Here is a 13,970-nt window from a genome sequence, read left to right on the forward strand (position 1 = left end):
TTAAAAAAAACAATAATTGCTAAAAGAAATTTAATATGTAGTTCTAAATAAACTCTAAATGCATTTAGGACGTTTTTTTACTGACTTTATGTCTCTTCCACGATGTTATTTCTCTCTCCAACAACATAGGTTACAATTAGATTAGCATGATCAATTATGCAAAATTAGGCGATGACGTCATTTAGCGACTTCTAGCGACTTTTAGGACAGCCAATAGCGATTTTCCTTACTGAGGAGTTGGCAACACTGCTGCTCTGTTCCTGTGCTACTGAGAGTGTAACTACCGCCCCTCCCCCCTCTTCCCAGTGCAAAGCACAAGACTCGCATGCAGAGTGAAGCGGGAAAAAAGTGCGAGAGAGGGTGAGAGAAAGAAAGAAAAACCCCACGGCTCGCCATAAGGAGTCTGCTCGCGTCGTTCACTTCAAAAATCCGGCTCTAAGAGCCGTTTCGTTCGCACCGACACATCACTATTGGACATTGCACGGCGCCCACACAAACGCAAAGCAGGAAATGAAGCATCGCTGAATATGTTTCCAAACCAACTTCATTCTAAGCCAAAGACTAGAAAATATGGTGAAGCATGTCTTCCCTTTGGTTTCACCTGCACAAGTGCCAAGGTAGGTCTCCCTTGCAGGATTGGTTTTCCCTTCGTCGGGAGCAGCGCTGGGCTGTTCAAATCACGGACAAACAGTATCCCACATTCTTGATTTTTAGTTCACAAACACTTGTTGTAATGACTAACTACTCCTGACATTTTGGAGATGTTAGCTCTTTATACAGTAAAGTTACAGTGGGATACAAATAATATCAGGCTGATCCTGCCAGGATTTGTTCCCCCTGTCTAAATCACAGACTAACAGTATCCCACAGCTGTTTATGTTTTTCAACCCATTTTGCACAGAGAGGCTTTTTTTTTTTTAAATGTATTGATAGCAATGTTGAATATTATTACACAGGAAAAAAACAACTACATGCAAAATAATTACACCGTGACGCCTCTGCCTTTCTAAATAGAGGGACATTAACACGCTTACATGTATGTAAGCGTGTAAAACCTGAAGACAGAGACAAAATACTGTTAATCTGACTATCTGCTATTCTGCAATTCCTCTCATGTAAGCAATAACATGGCGCACAGCTGACGTGAAAAAAGGCACAGACCTTTGACATTGCATGACAAACTCTGTATTCCTCGTCCACACGTAAACGCAAAAAAGGAGTTTTAAAAAATCTCATTTTTCGGTGATTCCAAACGCCATTTACGTGTGGACGACACAGCTGCGTTTTCAAAAATACCCGTGTAGGTGCGGGCGTAGCGTAAAAGAGTTAGTAGTTTATTTTCTTACTACCTGCAGATTACTTGTATTTGCTTAATTGTTTACTAAATGTTTTAGGTGTGAAATAAACCGCAATGGAGCAAAATATGGGTGTGTGTGGTTGGAGGATGCGTTAGTGCGTGCGTGTGTGCGAGCGCGAGGGGCTGGGGCGCGAACATTTTTCTGTAAAACAAAGGGGGGCCCAGCGAAAAAAGTTTGGGGACCACTGGCGTAGCGCATATATCCTATATATATCATATATCCTCAGCAGTGAGAAACTATGGTACATCTCTATGGGCCCTTTTATTCTCACATAAATAGAGTCTGGAATTTTTACATTTCAAGGAGAATATCTGTCCTTTAAAAGAAGATGAAATTACAGGTTTTTGATAGACCTTTAAACAACCAGCTGTGGTAGCAGAGAGTCAATGACAGGTAGTTGTTGATGTTCTGGAGCACACTCAGGCCTACAGCCACAGCTGGAGAGAGGCATACAGTATATTCATCAAAACACACCCACACACATTCACTTACTCACACACACCATTACCTCTATACCCTCCCAGCAACGATTGGGTTGCATAGGCTCGAACTCTAAGTTAATGTGCTTTCATTAATCACTCTGAATTAGATTTCATGTTGCTACTTAATAATTTAAATCCCCTGGAAAGCACTCTAGGCTTTCACTTTTGTTTCAAGGAATACTAGGAAAAGATGACCAAAGGGTAACCAAGATCGTCAAAGCTCACACAAGCGCCTTTTTGACTCCTGCCTGTCAATGTTTACCAGTCTTTAAGCAAAATGAACACAGACAATGCCTGAAGTTGCCTTTTTCTCATTATATAAAACCAGTGCTTTCACTGGCTTTTTGCAGTCACTTTTCTAAAAAACCCGGCCTGTATCTGAAGCCGTAGGTAAGGTTGGGGTCTGATTTCTTTACTTTTAGATCCATGTAAAGAGAGGAGACCATTTAAAGGGGGCACGGATGCTTATCCGCGTCAGCAACAACATCAACAAGTTTCCTGCACGTGAGTCAACTTGTCAGTCCGATTCACATGATAGCTGATAAAACCTAAACGCTGGTGAAAAGCCAAAAACTCATTGTTGTGTGTTTGCGTGTGTGTAGATGTTGTTACCATTCTGACAGCAGCAGTAATCTAATGTCACCGCGCCGGATTGAAGAACTCGGCCTTCAGCTTCGCTGCCATGTTGACGAGACCAGAGTACCGAAATGACATCGACCCAAAGTACAGGAAGAAGATTGAGGCGATGGTTCAAGTGAGTCCGTGTGATCCTTACCCTCTTCATTCATCCTCTGCTTTATCATCTCCTCTTGCCCATTCTGCCCCTGACTCCTCATTTTAATTCCCATCTGCACCTTAGTCGCCCGGATAAGTCGGAGCTGGAGGAGGAAACTACTCCGTGTCCCTTCTGTGGCTTCCAGCTGCCGCAGAATGAACTGCTGTGTATCTCCTGCAAGAACAACCTGCCCTACTGCATTGCCACGGTACACAGGACGGCTCACCTCCTGAGAGTGAAGCCATCTACACTGTCAGCTAGGGCTGGGCTATATCATACCGTTCACGGTAATACCGGTGTAATGTTGGGCAACGATAGGAAAATGAAATATCGCGATAGAATATGGGCAAAACGCACATGCGCAGTGCCTTTGTTTACATACGCACATGGCGGCGACGCAGAATGAGAAGAGCGAAAGTGGATCGTTGAATGAAACGGATGAACCAGAATTGGTTTGTAAAAATACTGCAACTTCATTGGTGTGGAACTAGTTTGGCTTTCATCTGTCAGATACACAACAAAGCACTAATTTTAGTAGCACATGCTAGCAGGCGGACGTTATTACCGTGTTTTTTGGAAAATACGGCACACAATCAATCCTTTGATTTTTCTGAAAATCGACAGTGCCCCTTATAATCCCGTGTGCCTTATGTATGAATTCTGGTTGTGTTTACTGACCTCGAAACGATTTTATGTCGTACACGGTGCTTGAAAATCTGTCAAATGTTTTAGTACTTTGCTAAGCTACGAACCCGCACCGCTTGATGGATTGTCGGAGCATTACGGCTACCGTAGGCAGGCGCCTCGCGGAGTGATATGTACTGTGCTTCAACATAATATTACCGTATTGTGTGTGTATAACCTCTTTTTAAGTTTTGTGGATATTATACATGGTTATGCTGAGGATATGTTGGCCAATTTCCACTGGAAATGCCTTTTGGTTCAACTGTCAGCAAGGAATTTGCATTTGCACTGTTAATTTTTTAAATAACTTTAATGCACATAAAAAAACTGCTTGTTTAAGTGAAAATACATTGATGAGGGTTTTTTGGACGAATAAAGTTGTGGAGTTGTAAAGTATTTTGTCTAGTGTCAATTATATCGTCAGTTATATCGTTATCGCAAATTTTCAAATGTATATTGTGATAAATGTTTTTGGTTATATCGCCCTGCTCTACTGTCAGCATTTCATTGATGTTTAACAGTCTGACTCATATGGGACAGACTCAGTGCATTTGCCAACACAAGCGGCGTTTTATTTCCAGTTTTGATGCGTTCATAAAAATCTAAAGTGCCTTTTTAAATTGTTTATGTTATGATCTAACAAATTGAAATTTAAGACGATCCATAACAAATGGTGGGCAATATAAAGTTTTTACAGATTTCCTTGATCTTCGCCTGATTCTCACCCAAATTAAATGAGCTCGAGCTGTTGTTGGCATCTACATTGCGTTTGCAGAACAGGACATAAAACCATTGAATGGTCACTTTGAATTTCTATCACATAAACTAGAATAACAGAGTTTTCAATGCCCTTTTTATAACAACTTTTTTATCTTTGCACACAAACAGGAAAAACCCATTTTACCACTTCGCCATGTCTTTGTGCTAAATAATGTTAAAAGTCCCCTGGCTGTATTCTTTCTCACTACAGAGAGGTAGAATCAACAAGTGTAATTAATAGAAATTTTAAATGTTCACGTGTAAACTGAACTTTGTTCCAGGTTGCTGGAGAGGGAGACATCGTGTCCCATGTGCTCCGAGTGTCTGAGTTCCAGTCAGGTTAAAAAGATCTCAGACTCTTCAAAATATCTGCAAACCAACGAACCCGATGAAACCCAATGACAACAGACGAAAGTACACCAGATATCAACCAGAGGATGTGTGTGTGTGTTTGTGTGTATACATAAATATATAAAATATAGTGTATTTAAATATGTCCAAATTTCCAATTTTTTTTATACGTTCTTTTTTTAACCCTGACGGCATAGGGGCAGCGAGGGTTGGCATCCCGGGTTGCATCTTAGTTGCACTCGCAGTAGCACAGGAACAGAGCAGGAGGGATAGAGACAGAAAGAGAGCCAGGGACAACAACATCACATCAGAAAGGTATAGTAATCATCCACAACTATTTTCAGTTGCAGATGATAAAGGATTCAGAAAGTTTATTCATGCAGGCCCATATGACAGAGAATATGTCATATATCTTCTTTTTGCTTTCGTATTTTAATTTATATTTAATTATATGTTTTGTGTTGTAGTTTGCAGTGTTTTGTGTTGTTTCACTTTACATTTGTTTAAAAGGGAAAAGCAGAAAATTTAAATATTTAAAAGTTGAAATGTGAACAGTTGGTTTTTGTATTATATGATTTATTTATTACATTTTATGTGGAGTGAATAAATAAAAGTATATTTACGGTACCCTAGAGACAAATCACGTACAAACTCCGAAACATGTAAAAACTCAAAACACGTACAAAAGACAACAGAAGTGCTCCAGAATGCTAGGTGCAGCCTTGAGCTTTTGTTACCTAGTGGCTACACAAGCCAGGAAGCTGTGTTGCCAACTCCTCAGTAAGGAAAATCGCTATTGGCTGTCCTAAAAGTCGCTAGAAGTCGCTAAATGACGCCATCGCCTAATTTGCATAATTTGTCATGCTAATCTAATTGTAACCTATGTTGTTGGAGAGAGAAATAACATCGTGGAAGAGACATAAAGTCAGTAAAAAAACGTCCTAAATGCATTTAGAGTTTATTTAGAACTACATATTAAATTTCTTTTACCAATTATTGTTTTTTCTTAATGTCACAATTCCAACCCTGCTCCTTTACCCGGGCTTGGACCGGCAAAAGTGACCCGAAATAGGCACTCTGGTGGAGTTACTTTGTGTGTGTGTGTTTATAAGTAGTTTTAAACCTTGTGATCCACAAAACAGCATAAGAGTAAAAGAAGAACTGACTGCGTTACAGCACCCGCTGCTTGTTGAGAGTAAAAGCGATACGCGCTTTCACATCTTTTTTTAGCTAAGGGGTCTGAAAACTCGCTAAATATAGCGACAAAGTCGCTAAGTTGGCAACACTGCCAGGAAGTACCAACATCTGGATTTGGTGTGTGGTAGTAAAAGGTAAACGAACATTTTTTTTTAATTATTTGAATATATATGCTTGTGTATAAATACACAAACAATACGCATATGCTTTCAAGTTCAGTTAACTCTAGAAATGTGTTTTGGAGTTATTGTTAATAATAAATTACCGTAATTGTCGGGCTATAAGCCGCTACTTTTTGCACAAGCTTTGAACCCTGCGGCTTTTAGTCAGGTGCGGCTTTTCTATGGATTGTCCATAATTTTTTGATATCGTAAGACGATTTGTTTTGTTTGTTCCACTGTTGTACGGCACTACGTTGCCTGGCGGAAGGGCATGTGATCAGACACACAGTATCGGGGTTCGAGAGTGGTATGTTGGTCACATGTCCATCCGCCAGGCAACATAGTGCTGTACAAGTAGCGCGAAAAACAAACTTCAAATTAATGCTACGTGTTCAGCGGGAGGCGTGGATGACGAGCGGCAATAAACTTGCGAAAAGCAAGTTAGGCTCAAGTCCACCGGTGGATTCTGACAGCGTGGAAAAGTGTGAAAACATCCATGATCACCAACGGATTTCGAAGGGCTGGACTGCTGCATGATGGACAGGAGGACACCGCCACGGCCCTTCTGAGGGTGTTCAACTCTGACACTGACAACGAGGATTTGTTTGGTTTTGAAATTGACAACGAAGGAAAGAAGCTGAGAGTGGATGACGAAGCCATCCTGAGCCTGTTTGTATCCGACACTGGAGGAGAGGACTTTGGTGGTTTCAGTGCGCAGGAAGAAGAGAAAGATGGTGGTGAATGACTTTTCTTCTTGTTAAAGCCGTGTCACTGCACGTGAGCCTAAAAGGTAGTCCGAATCTATTTTTCTGGTGTGCTGTAGGTTATTGTTATGTACTACATTTGTTACTCATTTATGAAGCACAGTACATGTTTCCTACTTGTAATTACCGGTACTTGTACATATACCTAAAAAGTTATGCAAATATGTACCCATAACTTGTTTTTCAAAATATTAATAAAAGGGATGTGTCTCCAAACAGTCATCTCTTTCCTGACAATTCCCTTGCATATTCCTTTTGCATATTCTCTTACATATGATAAGTCAACATTGAAACACCTGCGGCTTTTAGTCAGGTGCGGCTAATGTATGTACAAAACAGGATTTTCCCCTGATTTTAGCTTGTGCGGCTAATATTCAGGTGTGCTTTGTAGTCCGGGAAATTCGGTAATTAAAGCAACAAAACAACCTGAAGAGCCGTTTGGGAGCCGAAAGAGCTTGCTCTTTTTAGTGAGCCGAGCCAAAAGAGCCGGTTCTCTAAAAGGAGCCGGAAATCCCATCACTATCACAAACCACGTCTCAGCTTTTGTGGACGTAAAATACGTTCACACATGACTCCGATTACGCTCAGCCATTGTTGTGAGTGCGCATGCCAAGGGGCTGTGAGACAGACAGCCGTATTTCGCACATGACTATGAAAGGCGGAAGAGGAAGTAGTTCCTTTGAATGTAGACAATCCGAATGTTATAGTTTCTTTCCACTGTGTTCCTGTTAATGATAAACTACAAATTTACTCTAAATTACTAGAATATCGATATTTTAATGTGAGAATCGATTCTAGAACATAAATGACTGGTATCGGAGGACTCGATATTTCAGGATCAATCCGCACATCACTAAAAGGCACGTTTACTACAACAAGATATTGATCAGGATCCTAAAATCATCAAGAACTGAACCATAGCAGTTTTCTCCTACATGTGTAAACTTCTCTGACACAAAGATTAAGTCAGTTTAGCTTATTAAGGGGACGATATCCCTGAGAGCAAGGTTCTCTTTCAAGGAGCACTCACCACATTTTTTCACATACACAAAACTTGGAAGCTATCAATTACAAATAGTCTTATCTATTTTCCATTGACCATATGGGGGTTAAAACCCATGCTTAAGGCCACAGAACTGATGGACTAATGCTAGTTCCACTTACATGCTCTAAAGAACGTACGTACCTGGGCCCGCCTACTACGCTTGCAAAGGTAAAATGATTGGCTAGAATCCAAAGTGTATGACATCTCAGTAAAAAAAAGCACCGAAATGAAGCACTGACATGTGCGCTTCTTTTCGGTCTGGTTAACACCGTTTATGTCAGAACCGGTACCCATCCCTAGTGTTTATTCAGTTTTACTCATTGCTATGTCCATATTGAAAGGGTGGATATATACTTTACCTAATTATCAACGCCATTTATTCAATGAAAAGGTTAATTGAAGGAAAACAGATTTAAGGTCTAATGCAGGTTTGGCATTTTAGCAATTCCTGGCATACCTGTGAAGATTAAAATTTTTTCAGGCATATTTTCATAGTTGTTACGATGCCAACATTCCTATAATGATGTTTCTCTGCGAAAATTCACTCACTTTCTCGAAAGAGCAACATATTTTCTAAATAAAGTTGGTAAAAGGTTGCTAGATAGATATCATGAGTTACTCTTTATTATTAAGCACAGGAACCATTCTGTCATGCTAAGATGAGTGCTTTGAAATAATAAATTACAAAATGCAAATAAGAAGAAGATTAGTCTGTGTTTATGGATGGCATTTAACTTTAATTGGTTCATTATTTCTGGAAATTGCATTTTTAAACTCTCCTGATTGCCACAGCTGTGCTTGGTGGCGTGTCTGGGGAATGAAGGCTACAGGTCGAGTGTCCTTCTCTGGAAAACAGGATCCTGTGAGAATGAACTTGGATGATCTACCTCTTAATGTGTTAACCAATTTGTCTTTGGAGAGGGTGCAGAATAATACCAGGGGTTCAATTTAAATTCTTGTTCATCTGTGGTTATGGATAAAATTCACAAAGTTTGAAAAAACAGTAACTTTCAGTCAGTGTAATTTTGCTTGTGTGCTCCTCTTTTTCTCAGGTCAAGTTGCCCTTATGTTGAATATCCTGAAACATAACCACAGGTCTTGTAAAGAATAAACCCTGCCTAAAATAAATCCCTTGTACAAAGCTTTTCTGTTTTTGTTTACCCACCATTTTCCTCTCCTGTTGTTGTGACTTGTCTGAAGAGAAGCCTCTAACCTTGTAGTCAGAGATTTATGCTGTGCTTCCAGAGGGGGAATTGAGCTCTTGTGGACATTGTAAATGTTTTGTATAAAACTTTGTGTTCATCCCTGTATTTTTCAAAATTTATTCCAAATTTCTAAGTCCATTACTGTAAAATAGAGACTTTTAAAATTGGATTATTCTTTTTGATACACCCTGTACATGTATATATTATCATACACATGTTGAGTTATGGGGTGTTACTGAAACTAAAAGTGAAAGTACTTATACTGCAGAAAATGCCACTGTATTACCATTAATATTTAAATTTGAAGTTGAAACTCATTTTAATATAAAAATAATAATAATAATATAAAAAAATATGTTTGTATTGTGACTGTACTATGAGGACTAAAAACTATACTCAAGGTGTAGGCCTGCTCATTAAACAGACATACACCTTGATTTAAAAAGTACAATACATTAACATTTATTAACTTAACATTAAAGAGAAAAAAATCCAAGAAGAATTAGAAGTCTTAATCACAGTCTGGCATGGTTAACTCTGAAAATCTACAGACTGACTACAAATATTAATTCTAAATCAAGGAGGTGTGATTTCTTATTTGTGCAAATCTAAAAATGTCTTGAGGAGGCAGCACCTGTCACACACAAAATGATAAATCATAGTCTAATTAGCTTGTATCGCTCTGTTTTCATGCGTATCTGTGCATGCGTGTAATACCTCACTGATGACAGCTGATTGCAGAGTGTTGAAAGGGGTCCTTTCCTAGCAAACTTGTGTCTTGAATGTCCTGTCAGAGAGCTCTGGCAAAGCAGCTGCCTCTCAGCTCGCCAAGCTCCGGCCTCTGTTAATGAGACATGCCCATGGCCATCAAAATGACAGATTTTTAGATTTCAAAGCTTCAAATCAAGCTACTTTCAAAGACAATGACCAACAAGATGGCAGTATTTAACAGGATGCTAAAACAGGCATTATGAGAACAGAATGCATTTTTAAGACATTACGACGGTGATCACTTTCCTTTTAGTATTTTTTAATTTAAGCGTATTTTCAGATTTCACTGAGCAAGCACTGCTTGTCTTGCTTGTACTTCTTGATGGTCAATTAAAAAAGATCACCAAAATACTGCTTTCAAGTATTTGGACCATTTACACATAGAGCATCTTCTTTCGGCTGCTTCCTTTTTTCAAATCTTGTGGTTTGTTTTAAAGGCTCAGTTTTAGTATTAAAGGATGAAGTATTTAGTTTTTTGTTTTATTTGAGAGAAAAGGCAGAATGGCAAATAATCAGCATCGTGTTAAACAAGCCGCATCAGGACACTAACTGAATGCATCACAGTCTTCATGGATCATTTTTCCAATTCAGTGACTCCAATTGCTTAAGGAGAAAGCCTGGCAGAAATCTACTGTTTACTAACACCTGTGCTGGCATCCAACTATCAACTGAATAAAGGCTTACCAGGGTCAGGCTGAACCCCGCTGCAGCAACAACAAAACTTTTTTGTTCTTGTCTAGTGGGAATCTATTGTTACTGTACAACTGGCCATCGGAGGACTTTTTCATAGTTCTGCACTAACTATATTTTTCAGCCTTTGCTGAATAAGAGAATTTACATCCTCCCATCTAATTGTCTTGTGCTTTTCCATATCAGCTGGCATAGGGTAAGAGGCAAGACACCCTGGACAGGTCACCAGTCGGTCACTGGGCTAAGACAGAGAGGCAATTCAGAATCATCAATTAACCTAATCCCACTAAACCCATGTCTTTGGACTGTTGCAGGAAGCCAGTGCACCCAGAGAGAATGCATGCAGACATGGGGAGAACATGCAAACTCCACATAGAAAGGCCTCGGCTAGGTGGTGGATTCAACCCCTAGGACATGCTTGCTTTGACACTGCTTGCCCTTATTTTTAATTAATTAATTATTTTTTTTTGATATCCTTGTTTTTAGTTTAACGGTACAACAGAGTCCAAAGTCATAAGGGTCTGACCAAGGTTAACTCAAACAGCAAAGGCTATGAGTTGGATTTGAACAGAGATGGCACTCTTCAAGTTCAATAACCTTAAGTAAACACTACAAGCTTAGTGGTATTTTGGAGGATGAAAAAAAATGCATATCACACATTGTTTTAGATGTGCATATCAAACAGCCCTCCTGGGATAATTTGCTGTCATCAGCAACAAGGGCAAAATGAACTCTGGAATGCTGCTGTGAAACAGCATCTGTCCCTCGACGTGCAGTATAGAGTCACTGCTGCCTGTGAAATGTCAGCATGCCCTCATAGATGACTGGTTTTCATCAGGATAAGGCTTGATCCAGAGATAAAGTGCCTCTCCTTATCAGCCATGACAGTTCTTGCTTGTTCTATCAAACACAAAGTGTAGGCACATGCCGCGGTGTTCACAGGACTCCCCGCTGGCATCAATAGCAGCAGGATTTTCGAACGGGATTTTACTGGTCTCAGGCTTGTGAGCAACGATCTCTGATGCAAAGCCGTCTTATCTGACAACCGTGCAGTGTATACGGTGGTGTATCCGTATATTTTTTTTTTAACCAAGTATATGTTTTTGTGCACATATATTTGTGAATACAGGGTGTGTTCGTCACTGTGGATGACTGCACAGGCACTAGTTATCTCAAATCAAGAGCATGAGGGCATTAGAGTACCCTTCACTACACCAGCCCTCCCATGTTACTTTTCCCTTCCATTCATCCATCCTTCCACCCATCCATCTAACCACCACAAGCACTCCATCACTCTCCTCCTCCCTTTATCCTTCATCCACAGCATAGAGCTCAGACTCCTGGGAAGATTATGTCTGCCTGTCAGGCTCTCTGGTATGATAGGTTAGAGCAGAGATTTTATTTTTTCATCCCTCCTGCACACATGAAAGCTGTCATGATTGGCGCTCATCTCGAATTGTGATTGTTGTGCTGCGTGCACATTTTTGTGGGGGACTCTCTTCTTAGATTTTCATACAGAGGGAAAGCTCTGCTGACAGCCAAGAACGACAAAGGTGCGGCAAAGCAGTCAACTTCTCTTTATCGGTAAACGCAGGCATTCTCTTGTCTCCGAAGCATCTCCTCCTGGGAGTCGTTTTGTATTGCTGAGTCATAATGCAAAACTGAGATCTGTTGCTCTAGGAATGGCAGGAAAACAGAACGTCTGTTTTAAATGAATTGATTTCGTTTATATTGACTGAATTTGTGCAGGAGGATTCACGTAATGAGAGGCCGAGGCAAGATTTGAACCAAGGCCAAAGGTGGGAACGAGTAATTGCACAAGTTTAAATTCCTGCTATTACTGCATACATTTTAAGAGACTGCTCTTTCTTCATTACTGTGGTGCTGCAGACTTCAAAGCTATCCTATTACGTTTTTTCTTCTTTTTTTCTAATAGCCAACTTCCATTTTAATTTTTAGCCGAATGGAGTGACTTCATTAATGCTGTCTAATGAACAAAGGCAATGCAATTCCAAGTCTGCAAAGTCCCAATTAAGATAATATCTGGATTGTGCTGTTTACTACTCATTTATAATAGATTTTACATTCTTGAAACATCTGCTTGGAAACGTTGAAACAACAGTCTCTTTGATCGTGTTGTACTATAGCACAGTATGTTGTTTTCTCAGGAAGTATCCAATTAATGACTTGACACTAAAGAAATCCTAGTTTCCTGTGTGAGGTTTCCATGCCTTTTCCTACATGTGTTTCCTCTTATTGTATCTTGGTTTCTTTCTACAGTCCAAAGATGTGTGTTAGGTTAACTGGTGATTCTATGTAGGTGTGTAATGACTGCATGTCTCTCTGTGGCTACGTCCACACTAGCCCAGATAGATATGAAAATTGTGTTTTTGTCTGAAAACACTCCACGTCCACACTAGCGTATTCAGTCATTTTCACAGAGTTGTGCATCCACATTGAAACGGCTGAAAACGCTTATGTTCCAGTACTGTGCATGCGCGAAACGCAAGAAGATTCAGCCTGCCTCATTTCTTTCTGCCATTTATTTACTTTCCGGCTCTTTGAAATGCCACGGCAAAATGTTGAGGAAAAGCATCGAATTTTTTAAATGGACTAACAATGAGGTTGTTGCTGCGAGTAACACAAAAGTACAAAGTTGCAAAAGCGAGTGAGAATTAAAGAATTTGAAGAAAAGCTATCTGGAGCATGTACAGACTGATAGTAATCTTTAATAGGGCTGTGAAAATTGAGAGCAAACAAAACAACTGCTGCATAATGCCCTCCGCTATCTTTGTTTAATTGGTCACACTTAACACACTAGCTCATAGGTCATAAATTCTGTTCAGGAAGGCTGCATATTTCACTCTGACACAGTCAGTGGGCTGTTACTGCTGCGTCTCATCTTCATGGCAGTTGATTTACTTTAACCAAACCATGACCCCTTTCCAATCTGAACCCTAACCAAAACCACAAAGATTTTAATGTCATAATTTAGGCAACTAAATATCAAAAGATTATAGCAGACTAAATCTAAAGTTGATTCAATGAACTAACATATAAAATGTAAAAGACAGTGTCTCTACCCCCGGGACTCTCATCTTGAACTCATCTCGACTTTCTACACAACTTATCTAGATGTCTAAAATAATTTCATCTAGTTTTTATTTGTTGACAAAAGTGCAATTACGTTTCATCACTGTTTTTTTTCTAGTGCATCAGTTTTTATTTAGTCACCATCTTGTTTTCTGCAGAAATAAAGGTCACTGACTAAAACTGTGATGAAATGAGCATTGATGTCTAGTAACACAAATCAACTGATTCAATTTTTCCATTATTTCACAAGCTATTGTGACCCTCAGTTGGCTGTTATAAGTTAATGAAACCACCTTTTGAGTTTTAAGGGTTAAATGTATAAAACTTGAATCGTCCCTTACATTTACTGTACCTGTCTTTCTTTTGAGCACTCACTGTTCTGACACCTGCCTTCACTGACTGGCTGCATAACTTCCTAGTTCTGTAGCAAGCAATCACGGAGGTTACTTTGCTCCAAAAAATGGTGCCACTCACTTTTTATTCATCCTCTCCTCCTGAAGCTGGTCGTGTACACAGCTGTCACGACTGTCATTTTTCTGTCTCTCTCACTTTAAGCGAGCTTCTCTCTCGTGAATTCTTGTCCAGCCAACACAGCTCTGGGTACACTAACTGATGTGACACGGATGACAAGTCAC

The sequence above is a fragment of the Astatotilapia calliptera genome, chromosome 17 (assembly GCF_900246225.1).
Source record: "Astatotilapia calliptera chromosome 17, fAstCal1.2, whole genome shotgun sequence".
NCBI classification, from domain to species: Eukaryota; Metazoa; Chordata; class Actinopteri; order Cichliformes; family Cichlidae; genus Astatotilapia; species Astatotilapia calliptera.